The sequence below is a fragment of the Rissa tridactyla genome, chromosome 9, assembly GCF_028500815.1.
Source record: "Rissa tridactyla isolate bRisTri1 chromosome 9, bRisTri1.patW.cur.20221130, whole genome shotgun sequence".
Classification (NCBI taxonomy): Eukaryota; Metazoa; Chordata; class Aves; order Charadriiformes; family Laridae; genus Rissa; species Rissa tridactyla.
Genome location: NC_071474.1, coordinates 8,963,106 through 8,987,224, shown reverse-complemented (window position 1 = coordinate 8,987,224; position 24,119 = coordinate 8,963,106). Strand labels below are relative to the sequence as shown.

General features: G+C 48.8%; 1 protein-coding gene across 4 annotated transcripts in view; it reads left to right on the top strand.

Moving 5' to 3' along the window:
- NTRK3 (neurotrophic receptor tyrosine kinase 3) overlaps window positions 1-24,119 on the top strand; it is a 228,694-nt gene that overhangs the window by 84,670 nt on the left and 119,905 nt on the right. The window lies entirely within an intron of this gene.

Here is a 24,119-nt window from a genome sequence, read left to right as displayed (position 1 = left end):
ATTTGGGACAGTGGTCTTCAGTTCGTAAAATCATAGGGTTGGAGGGGACTTCTGGAGATCATCTAGTCCAACCCCCTGCCAGTGCAGGGTCACCCAGAGCAGGTCACACAGGAACACGTCCAGGGGGGTTTTGAATGTCTCCAGAGACGGAGACTCCACCACCTCTCTGGGCAGCCTGTGCCAGGGCTCTGCCACCCTCAAAGGAAAGAAGTTCCTCCTCATGTTTAGGTGGAACTTCCTATGTTCACGTTTGTGCCCGTTACCTCTTGTCCTGTTGCTGGGCGCCATTGAAAAGAGCCTGGCCCCATCCTCCTGACACCCGCCCTTTAGGTACTTATAAGCATTGATTAAGATCCCCCTCAGCCGTCTCTTTTCGAGACTGAAGAGACCCAAATCCCTCAGCCTTTCTTCGTAAGAGAGGTGTTCCAGTCCCCTAATCATCTCGGTAGCCCTTTGCTGCACCCTCTCCAGCAGTTCCCTGTCCTTCTTGAACCGGGGAGCCCAGAACTGGACACAGTGCTCCAGATGCGGCCTCACCAAGGCAGAGCAGAGCGGGAGGATGACCTCCCTCGACCTGTTGGTTCCATGGCCCTGGCTGGTGATGGAGGATGGGATGCTCAGTTACCCTGAACGTGGCCTGTGGTTCAGGAAGGGGACCCAGGAGATCTTGTTGCCTGTGGCCACATAAAATGCACACAGGTCTCCCTTTGGGCTCTGTGCATGACATACTGCTGCCATCAGGGTGCATTGAGGGGCACCAATGAACTGAGGACATGCTGGAAATGATGCTCAGTGCACCCATGAAAACTCATCCCAGCCCAGCCATCAGCCTTCAACGTGCTCTGCTCCACGCTCAAGGCCATATTTCAGGCTCTCCCCTCTGCTTTCCGAGATGTGAGAAGACTGTGTGTGTCTGAAAACCTCTTTGCTCTCTGTATCTGCCAGAACCTGCTAGCTGCAGAAAAGTTAGCACCCGCGGGAGTTACCAGCCTGTTCCGGAAGGGACAGTTTCACGTCAGGACACTTACGCTGCAGCCCGGCATCCCATGCATCCTGGTGCTGGGGAGGTTTTGTGGCTCTGCTGGATAGCCTCTGAAAGATAGCCTTGCTGAAAGACCTCACTTTGTGACCAGCGAGGGGTTTTCCCTGCAAAAAAAGGAAAAAAACATTTTCAATCAGAGCCCCATTGAGAAGCATTGCCTCTGGCAAGGTGGTTTTGCCACATCTGCTTTTGATGACACCCAAGTCAAAGCAGTGCAGCAGCTTCAAAAACCGCAGAGGGTGAAAAACCATACAATTATGGCAGAGAAAATGGATGGGTCTGCTTGGATTTTGGACTAAAACCTCTTTGACTTGCTTCTCATTTCACCTGAACCACCTATGGTTGGTGCCAAGGAACCTGCATCTCCATCTTCTCTCTGTCCCAGGGCGTGCTCCAACCTCCGCAGCAAACTGCGAGTTCTTCCCAGCTTAACGCAGTCAAGAGTCAGTCAAGAGGCTGTGAATTAGCGTGAAGGGGAAAAATACTATTTTCCTTCACCCTGGTTTTCCTTTAGAGTAAGATCCATGGGCTGAGACGCCGGTGCCGCAGTATCTCCAGGGCGGGCAGTGTGCTGGTGAGGCTCCCCGGCGCCGGCAGCATCGGTGTCCTGATGCAACGCCGGCAGCTCGCGTGGAAGCCTGCGGCACTGAGACAGCTGCCGGGATCGGGGCAGGGGAAAACTGGCCCTTTTGCTGCTGACAAGACGATTTCATCTTGATGCTCTAAAAGCTTTTGTGACATCCGCAATTTTCCAGATGGATAATGAAAACCTGTGAGCAGGGGGGCGTCTCGGCGGCTTTTGAAGCGCTCGCCTGTGGAGCTGCGTGCGTTGGTTTCATATCTGCTGACAGGGCTTAATAATCATTACGCTAAGTGGAGCCGGCACGCAGGGAGGCAGGTAAAGCTGCTGCCCGCCCTTGGGCTGAGACGTGTTTCTCACTCTGCATCCCCATCCTGATGGGCTGATTTCTGCCTCTCCTCCTCCCAGGCTGTGGGGCTTTGCGGGAGCTGCTGGCCGGGTCTGTTCACCTCTTGCTCGGGAGCCCCTTGGCATCCTCTAATGGCATCCAGGGATGCTCCAGGGTCCGGACCAGGGGCTGCAGTGCTTCCACTGGGCTCCAGCTTCAGTCCTGCTTTGGTAAGAGGAAAACAGAGACGGAGTTTCCCACGATCAGCAGGCGCACGGACCACGCGAATAAGCAAAGCGTGTCTTCATCCAAAGTGCTTGTAGTAACTATGTGCTCTTTTTCTGATTAATGTTAGGGGTAATTATTAGCACGGTCTTACCTATTAAGCAATGACGTATTTTTTTATGAAGAGGGAGGTATCTGATATTCTTAAAAGGAAAGAAAAAAAAACCCATAATTTTGAGGTAACAGTAGTCTAGGATCAATGTTTATTCTTATTGATTCCTTAATTGATTTTTTTTTCGTTTGGGTTTTGGGTAAGTTCCCACGCTCGTCCCTGTGCACACAGCAGTGGGGTGCTGCAGCAGGCCTGAGTAGCCAGTGAGGGGCTTTGGTGCAGCGGGGCAGGACAGTCACCCCTTCCACCGGTGGGGTGTAACGCTGGGGAACCGGCTGCTGAGAGCCGTAAGGAGGACGTGTGACGCGCAGGGTACCCGTGCTGCTTTGTGCTGGTCACCAAAGGTGCTCTGGGGACAAACCCAGGGGCAGGGCAGTTTGCTGCCGGAGAACTATTTGGTCTCTGTTTATTTAAGTTAATTTCTTACAGGCTTTTACACCCCATCCCCCTGACTTCAGCACCGCTGGTTGTCCCCAGGGTTGTTGCAGCTTACTCTTCCCGCAGGGCTAAGCAAGGACACGGATGCAAACCCCTTCTTCATCCCAGCTCAGTCCTTCCAGCGTCATCATCGTCATATCATTTTGTTGTTGCCCTTTGCTGAGTTTCCTTGGCGTGCGGGAGGCTCCTGGCCCCATGCCCGGTAGGGTTGGGGATTACCCCAGGTTAGGTCCCCTGGCACTCGCTGGGGACATCTCCTCCTCCCTGGGCAGGGTCCTGCTCCCTTGCAGGCTCATAACCTGTTTGCAGCCTGCTGTCCCCACCAGCCCGTTTGGACATTAACTGTTTCCCGGGTAAATTGGTGATTTGTCTCCAAAACTTGTTTTTCTTTGATGTTTTTGAAGTCTGCATCCTGTTTTCCTTAGTTCTGCCAGCGTTTGCTGGCTAAGGGAAGCGCTGCCCATGTGAATTTGTGTCTTCGGTGCTGCTTGACTTACCAGAAGGTAGCAGAGCTGGTGAGAAAGAGCCAGCTCTGCTCAGTCATTGACCCACCATATCAGTGCTGGCTTTCAGAAATTATGATTATCCCACCTGGCTCCCTAAACAGATACATATCAATGGTTTAGCTAATTCAGTGGGTTTCTTTCATTTCCAAAGATGGAATAACCCAGCCTTAACACCAGTCCCTGTGGCGAGCCTCTCCGGCTTAAAGCTTTGCCATATTCGTGCCACCCAGACTGGCACTGGCAGGGAAGAGCCACGTAAATCAAATTTACTGTTATTATTAATACTGTTGTATGACAGTGCTCATATCCAAGCCAGTTTGAATTAATTTTTCAGGGAAGTTTTTTCTGAGACAGTATTAAATATTTTACTAAGCTGAAATATATTACAGCCTTCATTGACTAATTTTGTAATTCAATCAGGGGAAAATAAGGCATTGAAGGTAGTTCAGCGTGATTTGTTTTTATAGACCAACTGCTTCATCCTCTCGATCCCACTATCATTTAGTCTCCTAAATATTTTTTTTCTTAATATTTCCTTTGATTTTTTTTTTTTACTATAGATTTAAAGTTAAGCTTATTAATTTCTTCTGCACATCAGCCAGGAGAACAAATGCAAGTTGTGTGCACACGTGTGTGTATATATATGTGTATATAAAGGAAAATGTCTTTACAGATTTACAGTATGTCTGTCATCTTGACAAGTTTCTCTGCTCAGAATTAAATTGGTAGCAGCATCTGGTAATGAGACTTCGTGCCTTTTGGGCTGCTGGGTGCTTTTGCTGAGTACCTTGCTATAGACCGCTGCAGGTCTGTCCCCTTGGTGTGTGGGACCGACTGAGGAAATACTGCTGGATTTTCCAGTAAGACTTTGCTTAGCTGTTTTGACCGCTATTTCGTTGTCTTTCTCTCTGTTGTTTTTTTTTTTTCTTTTATATTATTATTTTATTTAAAGACTATTAATTCTTCTATTTTCTGTTTGCTCTCAATCTCCCTTGATCTAAAGTGTCGTGATAGAAATTGAAATTAGATACAGCCTGACGTCTGCAGAAATCCCCTTCCACTCTGCTGCTGCAGAGCAGCTGGATTTTAGATTTTTCTCCCCTTCTTTATATTGTTATTTAGTTCTTCATAACAAAACATATGGTCTTCACTATGTTTCTCTTCTGTCGAAGTTTATTATGCTGCTGGTGTATTTAGGAGTGATTTGGGCTTATTCTCTCTGCTTAAAGATTTCAAGTAATGCTTCTTGGCTGCTGCTGTCTCTTAACGTGATATCGGAGTTAATGGGACGTCAGCACGTGCCAAAACCCCTCATCAGCAAAGCACACGTATTCCACTCTGGCATATTAAAACTGAAGCTGTAAGGGCAAAGCAGGGCACCTTCCTACCTTTCGACAGGTATCGGAAAAGGCGTTGATTTCGGTTCTGCTGAACTCGCTGTGATCAGGTCACACCAAAAAAAAGTCGCTTCCTCCAGAGCGCACCCCAGCAGAGAAGCTGAAATCTGGACTGGGTTTAGGGATGCTTCAGCAAAGGGCGTCTCTCTTGGATTCGCTCCAGCCAGAGCTTTGCCGGGGTTTCAGCTGGTGGTTTTGGGGCCAGTCGTATGGGCAGGCTTTTTGTCAATCTGTCAGAAAGGACTAAGTTTCTGCTTTGTTGTTAAAAAAGGAGGGGTGCTACTAAATTTTGTTGATTGAGCCTGTTACTAACACGTGCTACTGGGCTTTTAAATGCCTGCCAGATGCCTCTTTTTTTTTTTTCTTTTTTTTTTTTTTCCCCATTTTATTATTTGGATGGGACAAACACTGGCATTTCTTTCCCTGTCACTACATCGTTTTCAGAAGGCTGTGTAAGTTCTCTTTTAGCAAAAGGTACCTTAGCTCATATTCCTGGTTGCTCTGCTGACCCGTGGGGCAGCAACCCGCTTTGATACTGGCCTTTCGAAAGCCACCTGGGTGCAGGCAGGGAGGCGGCGTGCTGCCTGAAATGAAACTCTGCCCCGAGGATAAATCCTGATTTCCAACCAGTGGCAAAAAATCTATACGTTTTCCCTGGATCAGGCTTTACCTTTAGATTTTTTTCACCCGTATGTGGTTCTCAAAGCCATCAGGCTTTTGTGCAAATTCATGATAACTTACAGATCCTTCAACATCCTTCATTCTTAGCGGAGAACCTTCAATCTTGAACCCAGCACTTGAAAGCTTTTCCCAGGAGCCATTTACAAGTTTTTTTTACTTTCAGATGTCAGTGCTAAGCTGGCGTGTACGTACAAAGCCCCGTGTGCTTCGGGACCTCCGAGCTCTTGTGTCTTCTGAAAACTTTATAGCCCTTGCGCCATCACTATCGACAGCGCGTTTTGGACAGCGCGGTGCTTTACAACATACCAAGACGTTGTGAAGTTTGCAGTTGGAAGATGGGTAGAAATGAAGAAGTGGAAGGGTGAGGGAGAGGCGATGCCGGAACCCAGGCGCTTATTTGACAGCCTGGTGCTTCACGTCGCCCTTACCGAAGCAGGTAGAGAAGGAGGAAACTCCTCTCTCCGAGTGCTTTGTGCCTGGGGAGCACAAACGTGTGGGTGCACGAGCTTATGTGCAGGGGACTAAAGGTAGGGAGATGCTTTATGAAGTTGTTGGTGGCTGTTGGTAAGTGCCTATTTATCCGCACTGAGCTGCGGAGCCCGGGAGCGGCTGGAGGGAGATTTGCTGTCGGGCAGGCTCTTTAAGGATAAATAATCTTGGCTGGAATTTGTGCTAATGATTTCCTAAGCATGCCGGTGTGGCTTGAGCGGTGGAGAAGGAGGGAAGGCAGTGCTTGCGTCTCTTTTTTGGGGTGTGAATGGGGAAGGCAGGAGGAGGCTGGAGGGAGGAGGGAGCAGCCGGCGTTTCCCGTTTTGGTTAGCGGTGTGGCAGATGGAAAGTTAGTGGTTGAATCTTGATTTCTTTTATTGGTCTAGTAAGCACAGTAGCTCCAGGAGGTGTGTGACCCATGGATGTTGATCCACTGAACGTGTTGCAGTGCTTGAGACTTTCTACTGAAGGATTTTGCCTTGTCAAAGAGATTTGGTTGATACATAATACAGTACAACTCTGTCAGTGTAAATTATTGAGAAGGTACATACAACTGTGTCGATCAGGTAGCAATAAAACCAAAGCCAAACACACAAACCCATCTCTCCTGAGCCAAATGTCCTATGCTTGTGCAGAGAAGTGGGCACCGCGTGGCAGCCTGCAATTACTAACCTCTTGTCTCCATTGTGCTCAGATCAGGTTCGACAACGTTATCTCAGCACCTTCCCGACTTACTACAGGACTGAAGGTTTGAGTTTTAACTCATCGGTCCAGAGCCTGGAAATAGGTGTGCACGCTCCTGCCTGCGTTTTGAGTCAGCGGGAGCACCGCAGGCGGCGTTGCCTGTGTTTGTGCCTTGTGCCGCAGCTCTTGAGGCACAGGGGGACAAACGCAAGGCGGTACCAGAGAAAGTCTTCAGGATATCGAGACCTAATCTCCTACAAGTCGTAGGCTGAGGGAAATGTTTCTGGTAAATATTGGCTCCTAGAGGATAGAGAAATGAGTGGTCCTCATCTGTTTGAGGTAGTTTATCCCTGTTTCTGGGGTGTATCACGAATGCCCAGATTAGACTTTTGCTGTGGTTGTGCCTTTCCTTGTGCTGCGGATGTGCTGGGAGGGGGGGATACGCTGTACATGTGCTTCTGGAGGAGCAAGGACCCGGTGGTCGACCTCCGCTCCAGCCTTCGCCAGCTGTGGCAGCAGCTCCAAGCCCCACCATCTTGGCAGTACATTTTTAGGGGGGCTTCTCCTACCAGATCAGCTGAGCTTTACTGAAAAAGCAGCTGGTGGATAATGTTATTAGTGGATACCTGTTGAGAAGGACAGGTATTTTTGTGTGCCAGCATTTTTCTACGCATGGGAGTTTAAAAAGTAGCGAAGGGAATTAATAGACAAATCCTACTGAAATTCCTCTAACATCCTTCACCAATCCTGGGTTTAATGTTTAACAAGTGCTGAGGAATGTATGATGGGAGCAGGGGATGGTACTTAATAAAATGTTTCATTAACTAGAGAAAAAGGGCTTTGCTCACAGTAACTCAGAGCAGGTAAGTTTGTAAGGTCTTGATGAGAAGACCAGGACAGAGATGGGCTCCCTGCTGTGACCGGCAGCCAAATGAGCCACCCAGAGCGTGCAAGGGTTAAGGGCCATCCGAACAGAAATGACGCCTTGTAGACTGTTAAAATACCAAGGCTGGATTTTCATTTATTCTCTGCTAACAAGTCTTCCTTGGATAGTTCATCAGTTTGATGTTGGAGTAGCTTTCGCAGAGGCGTAATAAGACTGATCACTGCAGGCTCCCTCCACAGCCGTCCAGGAGGGGTGGGTTCCTCATTAGGCAGATGAAGAAGCATTTGGAGCTGTGTCTCTCTCACCACTATCTGCGGAGTGAGCCTTGGAGACATCCACCAGACTTGGTTAAAGGCTGGGAGACCCAAAGATGAAACCGTGCTTAGGGTAAAAGCATCCTGAAATGTCCCGAGCATCTTCCTCGAAGAGCGGGTGGGCGTGTTGACCACCCTCGTGGCCTTCACTCAGCACGGGCTTGCCACAAAGTGGCACGTATGGGTTTTGGGAGAAGTCTAAGCCTAAGCTCAGTGTCTTTTGAGATGCATGTTCCTGGCAGATCTCTCTGGCATCTGCCGATGAGAAGTGCTTCCCGCACCCTTTCGCTGTGCTCTTTGTTGGAGATTGTTATTATTAAACTTTTTTGTTATCGTGTCAGCTAGAAGAGGTGAGGTGTGAAGGAGGATATATTATTACAGCCTTCTGCAGGCAGCAAAAGGAAAAAAGGCGAGATTAGAGATGCTTTCAGAAGGGGAACATACAAAAAGCAATGACTTGAACTTCAGGAAGACTTGTAGAGGGGTTAGGAAAGTTTTGGGAGAGCAGAGGAGGACAGTGTCCAGCATGGGGGATATTTAGGACTTGGACCAGAGAATTGGAGCCAGATTTCCAGGAGATTTTTTGTCCTGTGACTGTGGGGGCCCGACTCTCTCAAAATTTGTCTGCTCTGAAGGACAAATTCCCTCGAAAATCTGGCAGAGGGCTTGTGTGGACCAGTGTTTCTGGCCATGGGGCAGAGTGGCCGTGGTGGCCCTTGCCCACGCTATCCTCCATGCTCTTTCTCTTGGGAGCTTGCTTTGCCGACTGCTTCGCCCTCCCTCCTTCCTTCCCCTCGGTCTTAAGCACTCGGTGCAGCTTTCCTCTTAATGACCCTGTCCCTCACCTGGGAAATTAGCAAATACCCATTAGCACAAGCACTGAGCTGGATCCCCGGCCCCGGGGAGGCTTGCGTGGTGTGTTGTTGGCAGCCGAGTTCTGTGCCACTTGGATATTTTTCTCCCGACGAGCATCATGTACGGATTTTCCGCTTACCGCCCTGCCTGCTCCAGTTGCTCCCCGAGCCCGAGTTAGTTACAGCAGCTTTGAGCACACCCTGCGTCAATCATTGAGCTGGCAGACGTGTGTATTTCATGTGGGAAAAAGCTTTTTTTTTTTTTTTTTCTTTCTTTCTGGAGAATGAGTGAATTAAGATATGTGTTTACTGCCACTTGCGCAAAGCGGTCCCGGGCTGGGCCACAAGACACACGGCTGGTGTTTAAAATTAAGAGAGCGAACATCAACATAGAAACCAGGAGCGGGAGAAGGAATCTGGGTAATGGGATTACATTACTTCCACGCTAATATGACCTTGGAGATGGTCTGCTGCTCTGCGGGGATTTGGGGAGTAATGCATTTGATAGCATCATCTGAGAGGGTGTGCGTTTATCTGCGCATATTTATATCCAAGCTTACATGTTTGTGTGGATGTGCATGGTGTTTATTCTTTCAGTTTAGCCTGGTGTGTTTTATCTATTCATCTCCAGCTCTGTGTGACCCAGGGATGTGTTGCAGGTGACGCTGTGGGATCCTCCAGCAGTGGCTTCAGATGTTGTACAAGGGGTTAATGCCTTCTCCTTTGAACTGCCACCTGAAAAGCCTAAATCAAAAGCATCGCACCTCTAAAAGTCAGTACACAGTGGCAACCTCCCCTAGTGACTAGATCTTCTCTGTTGGAGCCAGGAGGGGAGGGAGATTTCAAAGAAAGGAGCTGCTGTCTGCTAATGTGCCCTCTTTGTGGCATTATTACTGTGGAGAAGAGCAGCAGCATCTCTTTTATCTTGGCTCTTGGGGTACCACATGGAAATGCATCGATTGCTGAGATATCCGAGGGCCCAGGTCTGAATGGAGAGATTTCCAGATCAGAACCAGCATTTTGGATACCTGTTGGTGGTCAGAGTGCTGTGGTGCTGGGCAGGCTGTAAATTATTAAAATCAATTGTTTATATTTAGCAGTCACAGTAGAAGTTTTAAATATATATATATATAAAATTATAATTATAATGAAATGGATACAGCAGGTTACAGACAGGGAGTGTAGGGGGAGTGGGAGAAGAGCAGGGTTTTCCCTGTACAAGAGCATCCATGAGGGAGCTGCTTCTCGGCATCAGGATATCCAAAAAAGTGTGTGTGTCGGGGGGGGCTCACTGTACTCTCTGGACTCTGCAGAGCTTAGGTTAGTTTTAGGCAACAGCAGCAGATTTTTGCCTTCCCCGCTCCACCCCTGCTTTTTTTTTTTTTTCTTTTTTTTGAGGGCACTTCTTTTTCTAGAGGATGTGTGAAAATAGTCTTTATGTATCAAAAAGAAAAAGAGACGAGTTCATGGTTTAGGGAGAGGGACAGCCTTGGGCCATGTGGGAGCTTTCTGTGTGAGGGTGGCATTTGCTCAAGGGGAGAAGGCAGCACTTCCCAGTCTTCCTTGGAAATAAAACTGGTGTGAAGGGAATGGAATGACAAGAATGGATGCTTTAATGGCTTGCATGTCTGTTGGAGATGTGGAGTGGATGTGGTTTCCTTTGAGGCCGCTGTAGCTCCTTTGTAGGGCCTTCTCCTGATGGAGAACGTTGCTTGTTGAGCGGCCAGCTACCCCCACCCAGCATCCTTGCTGCAGCTGGTTTCTCTCCAGTGGTTCGTCGCCTCCGCACACCACAACTGCCCTGGCCAGCTCTCAGCCCCACAGGTCCTTTCCTGTGAAATGCAGCTTTTTTCCTTTTATTTTGATGTAGTTTGGATGGGAGAAAGTTGTGTATCTCATATAACGTTTAATGCTGGTTGTCTATTGCGATGTATGCTTCTGTCATGTCCTGAATCCTCTGGCAATGGTACCACCTGCACCAGGCAGGTCATTTTGCCTGGGCTGCCCAGACATGGCAGCTGGAGATGTCTTCCTACCCCTTAACCAGGGAGGTGGCCCTGGTTCAGCGAGATGAGCCTTGGTTTGTCTGCTGTTTCCCTAATCACTGTGTCACCTGCCTGGGCTGCTGATGCTGGGGGAGGAAACTGTTGTTCTGTGGGATAACGCGACCTGCCCGAGCTGAGCTGCCTTGGGTTGGAGCTATCATCTCACAGAAGGCAGCAGCCCCACTAAGCACCTCTCAGTGACCACGGGGTGGCCATGTGGAGGGATGGGCCCTGCTGCCCTTTGAAGAAGTGGCTTTGAAGGAGCTGGTTTGGGGCTGCTGGATAAGCCCTCACACCCTGGGCTTGGCTTGGCTCCGGACCAGCTGCACCTCCATGGAGGCAGACTGAAGGCAACACTTAGAAAAGAATCTTTGCTTGCAGTCTATAAAACACAGAATAGAAGCTTCTCTCCACATCCAGGCAATTAAAATGCCTACCCTGTGCATAAAAAGAGTCTAATAATAACAATGGTGATGTTAATGAGATTTCACATGTCTCTGCAAACTGGACTAGGTTTTGTAAGCTCAAAGATGTGTGGTGTTGGAGCCCCTCTGAATTGGGGAATTTTCTTTCCCCAAGTGCTTCAGGCTGTACCAAAGGTTGAACATCCCCCACCCAAGCGAAAGAGGCATTAGTGGAAATGTGGTCCGGAAAGGACGAGAGCAAATTTGCAAAACATTCTGCCTGACGCCTTTTGGAAGGAATTCAGAGAAGAGCAACTAAAATGATTAAGGTTCTGCAGGGAATGTATTGTAAGAAAAGATTAAGAAAAAGGAAAGCTAAATATATAAAATGCAGCTAGACCAGAGTGAAGGGGAAGTGGTCCCCAGTGGTACATATTTAGAAGAGTTGAACAATGGAAAAGTAAAAAGACTATTTAGGATGCTGGAAGGAGAACATGGGGTGTATAGAATCAATTAAGCAATCAAAAACCTGTGGGCTGCATATCTAGATCCTTTTTCCAAAGAAAAGAGGCGAGAAGAGCGTGGAAGAGTCTTTGAAATGGATGCCTTGGCCTTTGGAAACTTTTAAGCCGGGCTGAGGGGGGCAGATGACGACTGCTCGCCCTGTGGCACCTGGGTGGAGAGGTCCTTGCTGAGGTCCACGTGTGGTGGGATGGGGGTATGAAAACCTCCTGGCCTTGTTGGGCTGCTTTTTTTTTCCTTAGAAAGTGTGGAGCCTTCTCCCTTCCCTGCTGCCGTGCCGGTGCATGAAATAGCAACCTGGAAAGCGTGATAGAGACGACTGGCTGCAGTCTCCCTGCCTTGGCTGATTAATTAACTCTTCAGATTAATTTCCTTTCTGATTACCGCTTGATTAATTCCTCCTAACTCTGCGAAACCTCCTCACCACTTAATCCTCTTTATAAGCCCTCAGAGTGCGATGCTTGAAGTAAACATCAGGCAAAAAAAAAAAAGCAAACACTCTGAAATGCAAACACACCACCACCACCGGCGGGACCCCCCCACTCCTGCGCTGGGACCTGGCCCCCGTGGGGCTGCCCCACAGCACCCTGCCCCACGGGCTCTCCTTGCGCTGAGCCCTGCTTTTTCGCATGGGTTATCCGGCGTGTCTGTAGCAAATTGCACGATTTCACTTGTTGAGCCTGATAATTAGCGACAATATCCCGGTGATTTGCGAAGGGGGCAGGAGGGAGGGAGCTGTGCTCAGCAGCCTGAGAGGAGTTGTGGTGGTGTGGTTTTTTTTTTTTTTTTGTTTTATTTTTTTCTCATCGCTTTGTTAAAGGGAGTGCCTGAACTCATAAAGCAGTTTTTGATGTATGCAAGAACACAAGATGCTGCTGCCACGATGGGATGAGCCAGGTGTCAGGGCTGGTGCCGTCTCACCGCTCGGACCAGTGCCATGGGGCAGGTCCAAGAGGCTTGGGGAGGGCAAGAAGCCACCAGCTTGGAGGAGAGGGGCAAGGGGTGTGTGGGGACACCACTTTGCAGATGGCCAGCGGCGCAGGCCATGGCGTCAGAGTGAGCGGGGTGATCAGGATGAGCCTTGTCATGAGCCTGGACAAAATCCACATGCGGAAGGTAGCAATCCCAATCATCATGGGGATTTTTAATTTAATTTTATTTTTTTATTTTTTTTTAATTCCTGGGCATCCATTCCCAAAGGCCTCTGGATGCTTTAATGAAATATAAGTAAAAACATAACTTATGGTGAGAAGAGAAATGCAGCCAAATGAATCCCCGAACAGGAATGAAAGCTTTCCCCCTATCTTCCCCTACACTCAATAACCCAGTGCGTACCCCTGGGAAACGTAATGTTTAAAGAGCAACAGCACTTTCTTGGCCATTGTTTTTGAGGAATGTTTTGTGGTTGGAAACAAAGCTGTAGTATGCACCAGCTAAGTCCTAGTGAATTTGTTTTTCTCGTGACCCTCAGCTGCAGTGGATGCAGCAAGAATATTTTGCACCCAAGAGCTAAGCTTGCTTTTTGTTTCGTGGCTGTACAGCGTGTGTCATCCATAAACGTGACCTAAACTAATGAATTTGGCTGAGTTTGAACAAGCAAGTGGAAGAAAATAAGAAAGATGGTGTGTGGATAGAGGCACAGGCAATGATTTATTTCTGTGTTGACGGACAACACAAGCAGATCTTGCAGGTTTTTGGAGCCGATGCTGTTCCCAGCCTGCAGCCTTTGCCGTGATAGCCTTGTGCTGCCCTGCCCTCCGCCCCCCTCGTGTAATGCTACGGTCGCGATATTTGAATCAGTCTTTAGATCTGCTGGAACCAAATGACTCTGATAAAGGAGATTGAACTGCACGCAGAGAATATGCTGTTCTCTTATACACGGTATTAAGCGCAACCCTCCAAGGTTACCACGGTGCAGTGCACAGACTGGGGCAGGCTACAGCTGGTGATCTTTGGCCATGAAGTCACTTGGGCCTGAGCTTATTTTCCTCCGTGTCACTGCCTCAAAAAAATACTCATTTTGGCAGCGCAAGCTGCGTTCTAGGTGGTGTATGACAAATTACAGCCGAGCTCTGCCGCGTTAGCTTGGGCACGCAGAAGCCTGCAAACCAGCCTGGAGTTCCCTTTGGTCCAACATTCCAGTTCCTGAATTGCAGGAACAGATTAACGGTCCATTTTGACTGTTTCTGAACTTGCGTGATGATGGTTCTGCCCTGCTGGGGTGGGGTGAGGAAGGGATGAAGTTCTCCTGGTAGCACATGTCTGTGTGAATTGTCAGTGCTGGAGCCATGCATGGCTGAGGTTTCTGGCCGAGGAAGTCCCGTGTTTTAGCACACGCAGGTGGTGGGCCATTAGAGGGCCGGAGTTGGACCCCTGGCTCTGCAGCTGACCCAGGCTTCAAGCCTTCCTGTCCTCCTTGTCACCCATTTGTAGTGAAGGCAAAGGGCACCTGCAGCCCCTTCAAAGCTCCCTGATTTCTGGGTACCAGAGGCGCTACCGTGGCATGGGAAGTGATTTGGTCTTGCACCTGAGATCTGTAGAAATCTCCTTTTAGGTGTCAGCAAGGCAGGGTTCTGCATGTGTGGCTTTTGTAGAGTAATCACGCCATTCAATAGAAAAAAAATTCCCTTTATTTGCCTTTTAATTTCTACTATTAAAGCTTTAATGCCCACAGCTCTTCAATTCCTACAAGCAACAGGGGAGAGTAAATTGGGATCTTTGACCTCCTTTGCTTTACCTCCCCTGTCCTTGCATTGCCTTTAGGGCTATATTTCCTTGGCCACAAAAAAAGTCAATATGAAAGTAAGAGGGCAAAGGAGGAAAAAACCTAGGATTTATTTTTTGTAGTGGTGAAAGGAGCGTGCATACCTGCAGCAGCTAACAGCATTGCATCAAAAAGGCAGGCACCATGTCTGCGGATGAAAGATGTTTCCGATTGTATGAGGAGCGGGGACTGTTTTCTCCCGACGCCTGTGATGTCCGCTGCATGTCGAACTGGGAGGGGAGAGATATTGTGGGGCAGCTGTGTGGGTACAGGTCGCTATGGGACTGCAGGTTGTACCTCTGGACGTGCCACTGTTGAAAATGTGGGGAGCTTCTTCCGAACCTGTTTTGCACCTTGGCATCACCCTGGTAGATGTGATGGGTCACATCCTGAGTCCAGAGCGGGTTGTTGAGCCCTTTGGGGAGATGCAGCACCTCTGTAATGGTCAGTGTCTCCCAGAACGGGGCCAGTTCCCCCAGGCTGGCAGGGAACTGATGCTGTCTCTGTCTGTCATTCCTGGAGGGTGATGGAGTAGCTCTGGGGTCATGCTTTAGACCTTGTCCCGTGGCTCATTCTGGGCTCGGCGCATGTGTGCAGGCGTTACTGTGTGAGGAGTTTATCTGGGTTTCGGGCTGCTCTAGAGGGAGTCTGTCCTAAATCACAGCAAACGTAAAGCCTGGAGGAGGGCAGCTAATGGTGGGAAGTTCCCCAGCAGTTTGTCTGCGTTGAGACTGTTGTCTGGATGAGAGGAAATTAACTTCTGAAAAGGGGAAAAAAGGAAAAACTCAGATATTCTGACTGTATCCTGAAAATCTAGCCAGAAGCAGCCAGAATAGGGCTTGGTAGAGCAGCACTGGCACACTTTTTTGGTTTCCTACGCAACTTGGAAATAGGAGCATGAGAAAGAGATGAAAGGCAGATTTGCAAGGAAGGTGGTAAGTCTAGGGAAGAGGGGGGAAATAACAAACCGAAAAGGATGGATGGTTTTCCATCTCACGCAGAGGATCCAAATATGCACATAAATTATTTTGGAGGGATGAAACTGTGGTGTTAAAAAGACATTGCTGCCAAAATCCCCAGAAAAGGTGCTTCAGTGCCCAAGGAAATTTTTCATTTTGTAAGGTGACCAGAGGGCGAAGGCACAATCCTTTCGGCACCGCATTGTACCAGAGCCTCCCGTGCGCCCCCCTCCCTCCATCCCTCGCCCTCAGGCGACTGCAACTCTGTAAAGATGACTTAGCGCATGAAGGATGCAGTAGGATTGGATCCTAATCAGATCACTACTCCAGCAGTGAAGGGATATAATTTCCCATCCACGAGCCACCACCTCTTTCAGCATCTTCTTCATTTATTTCTAAATAATATATATGTTCTTTTTTTTTTTTTTTTTTTTTTGCTGTGTGGTCAGAAATGAAACCACTTGGTGTAAGAGGCAGGAGGAGAAGTGGGCCAGGTCTAGACAGCGTGGAAAATGCTCTTTTCTTCAGAATTAAACCCAAGCAAAGACCCCAGACAATTTGAAATCCAATGCTGAGATAGACACATGCACAAACATCTTAACTGCCAACGAAATAATATTCCCCTACATCCAGAATCCAGCTACTGGACTAGTTTGTCTCTTTAGTACAGTGGGCTCTTGTGGCCAAAGGCTACAGAACAGAAGGGCTGGGAAGAAGTGAATGTAGCTAAAAAAAACCCAAAACGCATCAGAAAACACCGTTGCTGTTGTAACAGTATGTGGCGGCCGGCTTAAGACACAGATAACAGCTTTGGTTTCTGCATTGCACGTTTAACAACAGTAACCTCGAGCTCTTGTAGGGCTCCTTTAGCTGATATCAGAGAGTAAAGCCTTTGGTAGGTGTGTGGGCCTCCTGTTCTTCGCCCCCTTTAAATCATTGCTTCCAGACAAGGTTAACTTTTCCTTAAGTCTTCCCCAATAGAGACATGCTGGCACTGGGGACTCTCAGTCCCCAGACATCAGCTCTTTGAGGGGTGTGGGGTGGTTTGTGTTGCTCTCCACTGCTTCTGACCTTGGAGGTAATCCCTGGGTGGTTTCATCAGCTACCTTGGAAAGTGTTTTAGCTGCAGTACTAATTCCTCCAATTCCATAAACAGAAGCTAAAAGCTGCATGTATGGCTAAGGAACATTGTATGGTGTCACTTGTAGTCTTGATGGAACAGTTGGACTATGACACGTGCAGCCTTTTAGCAGACAGTGGGGTGCTCCTATCACTCATTTTTTGGGAAAGACTGTAATTTCCCACATAGACTCAGAGAATAAAGTTTGCTTGTGACGCTGGAGAAGCTCTAGAGCTGTGAACACTTGGCAGAACTTTTTCTTTTAGGAGTCCACAGATGGAAAAGAGCTCCAAACTATCTGCTAGTACACAGCTAAGGATGAACAGGAGGACTGCAGTTGCATGAACCATCATCAGCGGCAAGTCGTTGATGCAGACTGATTTAGCAGACCTGCTCTTAATAGCCTTGCCTAGCTTGTGATGCAGCTTTTGGGGTGAAATTGTAGTCTTTTATGCAGAAGTCTTGCTCTGCTGGAGGTAGACTCCCAGGCTGTGGGTCTGTCCTGGTCCATCACACCACGGGTTCTTCTCATTGGAAACCTGTGTGCATGGAGCTGTGTTTGTGTGTGTCCTATCAGATAACTGTGTTGGAAGGGGACAGTCCTGCTAATGGAAATACGGGTTTCTGTGTTTTAAGGCAGCTGCTAGAAAAGGTTATGGTTTTGCTTGTGTGTTTTCAAAGGGCAGGAGGAAGAGTCTGGAGTGGGGAGGTCCTGCTGGGTGGCTCAGGAGTGCTCTGCCTACATAAAGCTGTCTCAGCAGCATCACCGTTCCCCACTTGAAATGCTAAATTATTCTTCTCCTCTGTTTTGCGATTGTTTTATGTGCTCTTCTCAGCAAAATCAATCAAGAATTGATAATTTATAAGCTCTTGTTTGCCTTTTTCACTCTTCAAGGGGGAAAAAAGAGAAGGATTAAAGCACAAAGCAGTGCCACAAGTAAAGGAGCATGGGGGATGCAGAGCTGAGCACCACCCCCCTTGTCTGTGGGGTCGGGGGATGCTCATTGCTCATGCTGGTGAGCAGAGAGCAATCTCTGCTGTGACTCCTTAAGGTTCTGCCCTTGCTGCCCACTCGAGGAGTGATGGCATGAGCCGCGAGCATGCCTGTAGGCAAAAACAGGGGCTCAAACTTGAGAGGTACCAGGCACGGTCACCCCCAGCAAAGTTATCTGAGTGTGAGCGAGAGCAGAGCATTGCCAAATTTGCGTATTTCTGCGTGTACAGAGTGCCGTGGAAAGAGGGAGATTCGACCAGGCAGGTAGAAGGAGAAAGCTGGGTCAGCTGCCATCCCGGCTTACAGTGAAAAAAAAATACCCTGTGGCAGCATATTCCGCGCTTCGGAGCTTGAACCCTGCCTGCCTGCTGTCACGCGCACCCCCACGAACGCAGGGATGCGTCCTCCTGCCTCCCTGTCCACCTTCCCCCAGCCACTGCTGCCCTGTGGGCATATGTCCCGTCTCCATCCCACCCCACCACCTCCCCTCAGTCCTCCCCGAATTGCAGTGAGGGCATGGGAGGAAGGAACCATGTCCCCTGGGAGCCGCCCTACTTTGGGAAATTTGGGGAAAAATGAAGCACTATTGTCTTAAAATAGAGGCAAATGTTATAGCTGTATAGAAAGACAAGTAGAATAAGGAGACATTCCTTAGATAAATAAGTGGATAAATAGTTAGATACTGTAAATAATTATGTAGACAGATGGGTGCACAACCAGTCCATAGACATGGGTGATATCAGGATGCTCTTGTAGAAATTGGAGAGATGCACGCTAGTTATATTGTCCTGATCCTGCTCCCAACTGTTTGTCCCCTTCACTGATGTTCCTGCCAGAGCAGTCATTTGCGTGGGGAGCTCCTGCTTTTTCTTGGGAAGGCTTGATTTCCCATCTCCAATTCTGTAGCTTTCCAAGCATTGCATCTCCAATTTGGAGAGCAGCCTTGGAAGAGAGATCTTAATAAAGCCAGGAAAATGCATTTATGAAAACAGCCCAACTTGGACCTGCCTCCAGTTCTGCTCCTGTGGGTTCCTGATCCAGCAGGATGAGGGGAGCTGAGCTGTGCATGGCTGCCTGCACCCCTCCAGTGCTTGGGTACCTGCTGGAAGCTGTGGCATCTGTTGTGCTGCCTCCTCTGCCTAGAGGGGTTTCATCCTTTAGCAGATGGTCTAGAAATGCAAAACAGAGTCTCAGAGTGGACTGTTGACATCCTTCCTTTGTAGGCTGTTCAGAGTTTGATTCAAGTCGTCTATATTTGTCCTGTGTGTTTCAAACCATGCTTTGGAGAATTTGGCTGGGAAGGTCTGGAGAACTGGCTGCCTCCCAAAGCTTTCCTGTTACAGAGATATTCCTGCCTCAGTTTTCAGCTCTTATGCTTCTACTCATGACCTGCAACAGAAGCACAGTAGTTGCTTGAACAAAGGGATGTAAGATTTTTGTGGTTTCCTTGAAAGACTTGGGCTTTCAGCTTGGCTCTAGAAATGGCAAAAGTTGGCGTGGGCAGTGTTTTTTCAGAGCAGTTCTGTCTTCTCCTTTCTAGCAGGTAACTTTTTTCTTTATCTGCCCTGGCTTCCTGGTATAACCAACATTGGTCTATCCCACTGGACTCAATCTCTTGGAAAATAGATGTTACTAGATCGGGTCAATAGCTGATGTGGTTTAAAGTGTAGCCCATGGTGGGTCAAGTGATTCTGAAAGCTTCTCTTAACCTTTTTAATATTTTTCTGGTTGCAATTTAGCCAAGGATGTAGCTCAGGAAATGACTTTACTATGTACCAGTCTCTTCCTGTGCAAGAAACTTTCCATTCTCACCCACCGATACAAACTTTAAAGGAAAGCCAGCAAGATTTCATTACCGCTTTACCAACCACCTGCTTGTTAGCAGAGAAGGGCCAAGACTTGTCCGTGCTACTGAGAACAGACTCTACTCCCACCTTCAAAGTTGTGACCGGTTGTGAGTAAAGGGTGAAAAATACCCCAGATCTCCCCCTTTCCAAGCCTTCCTATGACAGGCTACTGGCAAAGACATCTTGGTTCGTAGCACTACCAAAGACTGTACTGAAAGCTCTGTTAAACGTAGAAGAGCTGCGCAATGCCCTCGCGTGCTGGACGTTCAGTCTGTTCCTTGCTGCCTGCCGAACAAGGAACACGGTAAAACTGTTTGTTCTTGCTTCTGTTAGGTGGAAGGTGCTTGTTGTCTTCCTGTGTTGTCCTTGTGAGAAGTACGTTTGGGCCAGACAGCATGCATGTATCCCCTGGTGAAGATTCATCTTGGCCAGAGAAGAAAATTCTGGGCTAATTTATTGGGGAATTATCAGAAGATGGGTTTTATGTATAGTGCCCTCGGATGGTTGCTGGCCAGCAGAAGTCCCTCTGGATCTATGTATTGGTTTATGCCTGTTCTTTGGTGATTCTCATTAGAAAATACGCTTTAGAAGAACTTGGTGTTTCCAGCAATATGTCTTGAGGGTCTTCTGGTCCCATCTTGCCATGACTTGCCTCTCCCTGCCTCCCACCCTTCCCTCACCTCTCATTGTGCCACAGCTGCAAACAAAGCGAGCAGCTGCCCGCACCGTGCCGCTAATGGGGCTGCAGATTGATAGCTCCTGGTTGCACAAACACTTGTCAGGGACTTGACAGGCCGCTCAAGGTTGCCTGATGTTGCAGGGTGGAGGTGGAGGGAGGGAGCCGGCGAACTGCGTGCTTACGGTTTACGGCCCTCCTGGTGGGACTGGTAGGCAGCCTGGCATAGCAACCGCTCAGGGCATTTACTGAGAGATTTATGAGTTTGTAATTTTCAGAAGCCCTGAAGCAAAAGTGTCTTTAATTAAATTTTGATTCTCTCTCCTCTTCCCCCCGACTTCGCCTGCCTTCTGCCTCCCCACTCTCATCCCTGCCTGTGGTTTGTTTACTGAGACCCGGCAAAGCTTTCGGAGAACAGGTAGGAGTCTTTGAGCGTAGCCAGGAGGAGCAGAGGATTGCAAAGCAAACAAGCAGATGGCAGATATGATAAAGCAGCCCCCAGCTGGCTCTGCCAAGCTCAGAGAGGGCTCTGAGATGCAGTTCAAGGGTCCCACAGTAAGAGCTTCCTGCATCCCTCTGCTCCGGACATGTATTTGGCGAGGTATCCAAGAGACTGATGGCCAAGCCGTGTTCCTGTGCTCTCATTTGCCTGGTGCTTGGTTCCTGGCATTGCTTAGGGTTACCTGGAGAGTTGGAGGTGTTGGGGACGAGACTGCCTTATGTTGCTTTGCGTTGCCCTGCTGTGGGTGACGTGCACGTGCAGCCGTCCATCTCTGAGTGGTGGTCCCCTCTAGACGGGGAGCACAAAACCAAAGGAAATCAGGCAGCCCCCATATATTATTAATTTGTTTCTCTTTAAAAGGAAGTTCTAGAAGAATAGGATGGGAAATTGGCCTGGCCTTTGTGGTATGTTGTCAAGGGAGTAGGGGCAGATCCCCCAGGAGATGCTGCCTTGGCATTGCCTAGGACTTCCCCCATCGGCAGTCTTATTTTGTGATCCCTCCCCAGCCAATGACTCAGCGGCAGTGTCCCTACCAAGCCAAGCGATGTCAACCCTGTGAATAGGTTTCTATCAACCCACTCAGCCCTAAAGAGCTGCAGTTAAAAGGCTCTGGAGACACAATTGTGTGCGTATAGCAGCAGTGATGATTTCCTTGAGAGGTAGGATGAAAAGTGGCTCCGTTCCACTACTTCTGCAGAGACTTGATAGCTGCTTCTAGAAAGGGGCTTGGTCGTGGTCCAGGTGCCTCCGCCACCACAGCAATTCCTGCCTCGTGGTGCTTTTTGGTCGCACGTTTGTGCTGCCTGCACACTGGAGCCATGGTCCCGTAGGGGGCTGCCAACCTGATGGGTGCCTCTGGGCAGGTGAATTTGGCAGGGTCTGCTGCAGGATGCTCTGGCAGCCTGAAGTGGGCTTTGTGCAAGGGGGACTTGGCCTGATGCTCAGCAGACACATGCCTCTCCCAACTAGAAAACCATTAGCGTTGTGCAAGCTCTCTTTTTCTTTTTTCTTTTTTTCCTTCTTTCTTTTCCCCTCGTCACCACGCTGTGGGTGAGGATGCTGTTTATCCCACTCACTCCTTCCTGCTCCCTCGACGGTGCAGATGGAGAAATCACTCGACCTCCGCGCGTCTTCAGGTCTGGCTTCCCAGCGTGGATGTGTTGTTGTGTCTCTTGTCGTGAGCTACAAAGCCGTCAAGCAAGGGATGTGTTTTGGGGGCATGGGGTGCCGAGCACGGAGACAGCGCTTAGTCATGGAGGTAAATGCCAAATGCTCCATTTTTCTCTGCCCTCGTGGCTTGCAGGCTAACGCGAGGCAGCTTCCCTCCCACCTGCCTTCAGGATGTCGATGAAGTAGCCTGGGGGTAGGATGTGGAATATGTGTAGGGAGACAGGGATTTGGCTGGTGATGGCTCTCATGCTCTCATGATATAAATGCTGGCAACCGAGGCTGGAAGAATCAGCAGAATCAAAAAGAGATTCTGAAGATCCTGCCTTAATGCCCCTTCATGTTGTCAGGCCCTGCTTGTGCCAGCCATGCCCAGGGTGGCTGTTGTGATACCCAGTCTCTTGTGTCCTTTCAAGAGTCCTTTTTAGTAGGGTTTTCCCCTTCTTCATGCCTTTCTCCTGGCTATAGGAAGACGTGTGTTTTGATTCTGCTGCCTCCAGGGCTGGGACCACGTTCAGGTGCTTCTGGTCTCACGTGGTGCTTCACATGATTTCTCCCTATTCCCCAACCACCCACTGCAGCGTGTCCATCTGGTTCACTCCCACCCTTCACTTCTTTTCTGAAGCCGGTCTGTTTCACTGGTGTCTTCCAGCCAGAGGCCAGTGTTCCAGTTAGCTCCTGACGTTGTAAAGGATAGAGGTGGATCTGGGGGTGATTTCTCTTCGAGGGAGCTGGGAGATGAAATGTGCCCTGCCCCAACATTCACGCTTGTGTTGGGCACCCGCTGCCAGTTTCTCAGCTGGAATCGGTAGATGCTGCATTTCTGCAGACCAGCCTGCTTGCTTTAATTGACGATTTACACTCTTGCCGCTTAAAAACTCTCGTCTTGAAAAAGCATTGGTGTCGGGCTGACAGGGTGGCAAGAGGCCGAGCGTTTCTAGCTGGGCGCTGGAGGACTCGCAGAGCGGGAAGGTGCTGGGTGGCGCGAGGCAAGCTCCTTGCAAGGGCTGTGGCAGAGCCCCCACCCTGGGACTGCCAACACAGCGATGCGGTGGCAAGGCGATGCATTTGCTAGTGCCCGCATTGAAATGCAAGCCGTGTTCCTCGCTGACCTCCGATGGGAACCGCGTCCATGCCCGTAGCTCACCGGTGAGGAGGGGAACGTGCTGCGCTGTTTAGAAAAGGAAATTTCCCCAGGCCTTGGAGGAATTAATCATTTTACATGCTGGACTCTTGCCTTCTGACTGATCTATCTGAATTACAGATTAACTGGCAGCGTGGGGACAGAGGAAGCCATTTCAATGAATAGCTCTCTAATTTATTAAAAGGGTTGTTTGAGCTGGTGGATCGGCAATGCAGCGAGTTCTCCGAGTGGGGAGTTGTTTTCTGTCCCCCTCTGCATCTCCCAACCTTTTTTCCCATGCTTGTTTTGTCTCCCTGTTCACAGGACCCCTCTCAAACTTGATGAGGGTTCCAGCAAGGCGGGCGGAACCCCCAAACCAGCGATATTCATCGCAAATGAGCTGTCAGCTCCCAGAAAGTTGTAATTTTGGAGCCTTTCTCTAGAGCCCACTTCTGTGGCTTTTAAACAAAACCACCTCCTTTATGACCAAGGACTATAAATTTTGGAGTAAGGCATGATGCTAGTGTATTGATGCTGCAATTGGTATTAGTCGACCCAAAAAACATCAGTCCCTTTCCAATCAGTTCTGCCTTAAGAATGTCAAGGACTTCCCACTACCCTGTAAGTCTACAACAGGCACTTGAAAACCTGCAAAAACCTCATTTCTTCAATGATTTTCCCTTTAGCAAATGTTGATCTCTGGACTTGCAGCAAAGCTTGACACCTCCAGTGCCATTATTGATGTGAGCATCATGGGCTGGGGAGTACCAGGGCTGCCCAAACCCTGGCTCCGCTTCCTCTCCCAGTTGCTCAGCATGAAGGAAAAAAGGATTTGTTTGTTTGTTTGTGCATATTTCAGACATGGACTTCATATTCCACAAGAGTCTCATAATACTGTGGGAGCAGGTTCAGGATTTAAACCATTATGCAAGTTAAATACGTTTTGATTCCGTAAGCGCCGCACTATTTATCTTGGGATAGAATAAATCTGAGAGACTGATATCACTGCGGCAGATCACCTCAAGGAAGGCTGTGGAGGGGAAAAGAAAAAAAAAAAAAAAAAAAAGAGTTGACTTTCTGGGAGGCAGAAGTTTTAAATTTTCATTGCCCTCATGCATGAACTAAGCCAAGCTATGGTTGAAAGGATTATTTTAGCATTTGTTGACCATGTAAGGATTTATCCGTTGGCCTGAAAATAAACATCATGGGTCTGATTTTAAGTTTGAGTCTGCAAATTCACACCCTGAGCGAAGGCAGTCGCTCGCTTGCTGGCAGGGACTGGGCATGTGGGCTGTCTCCTGGAAGTGAACCCAGTCCACTGGCATCCACAGCCTCAATGGTTGCTTGGTGTTTTCATAAAAATCCCATTTAAAAACATAAAGGTCAAAAGTTGACCGAAA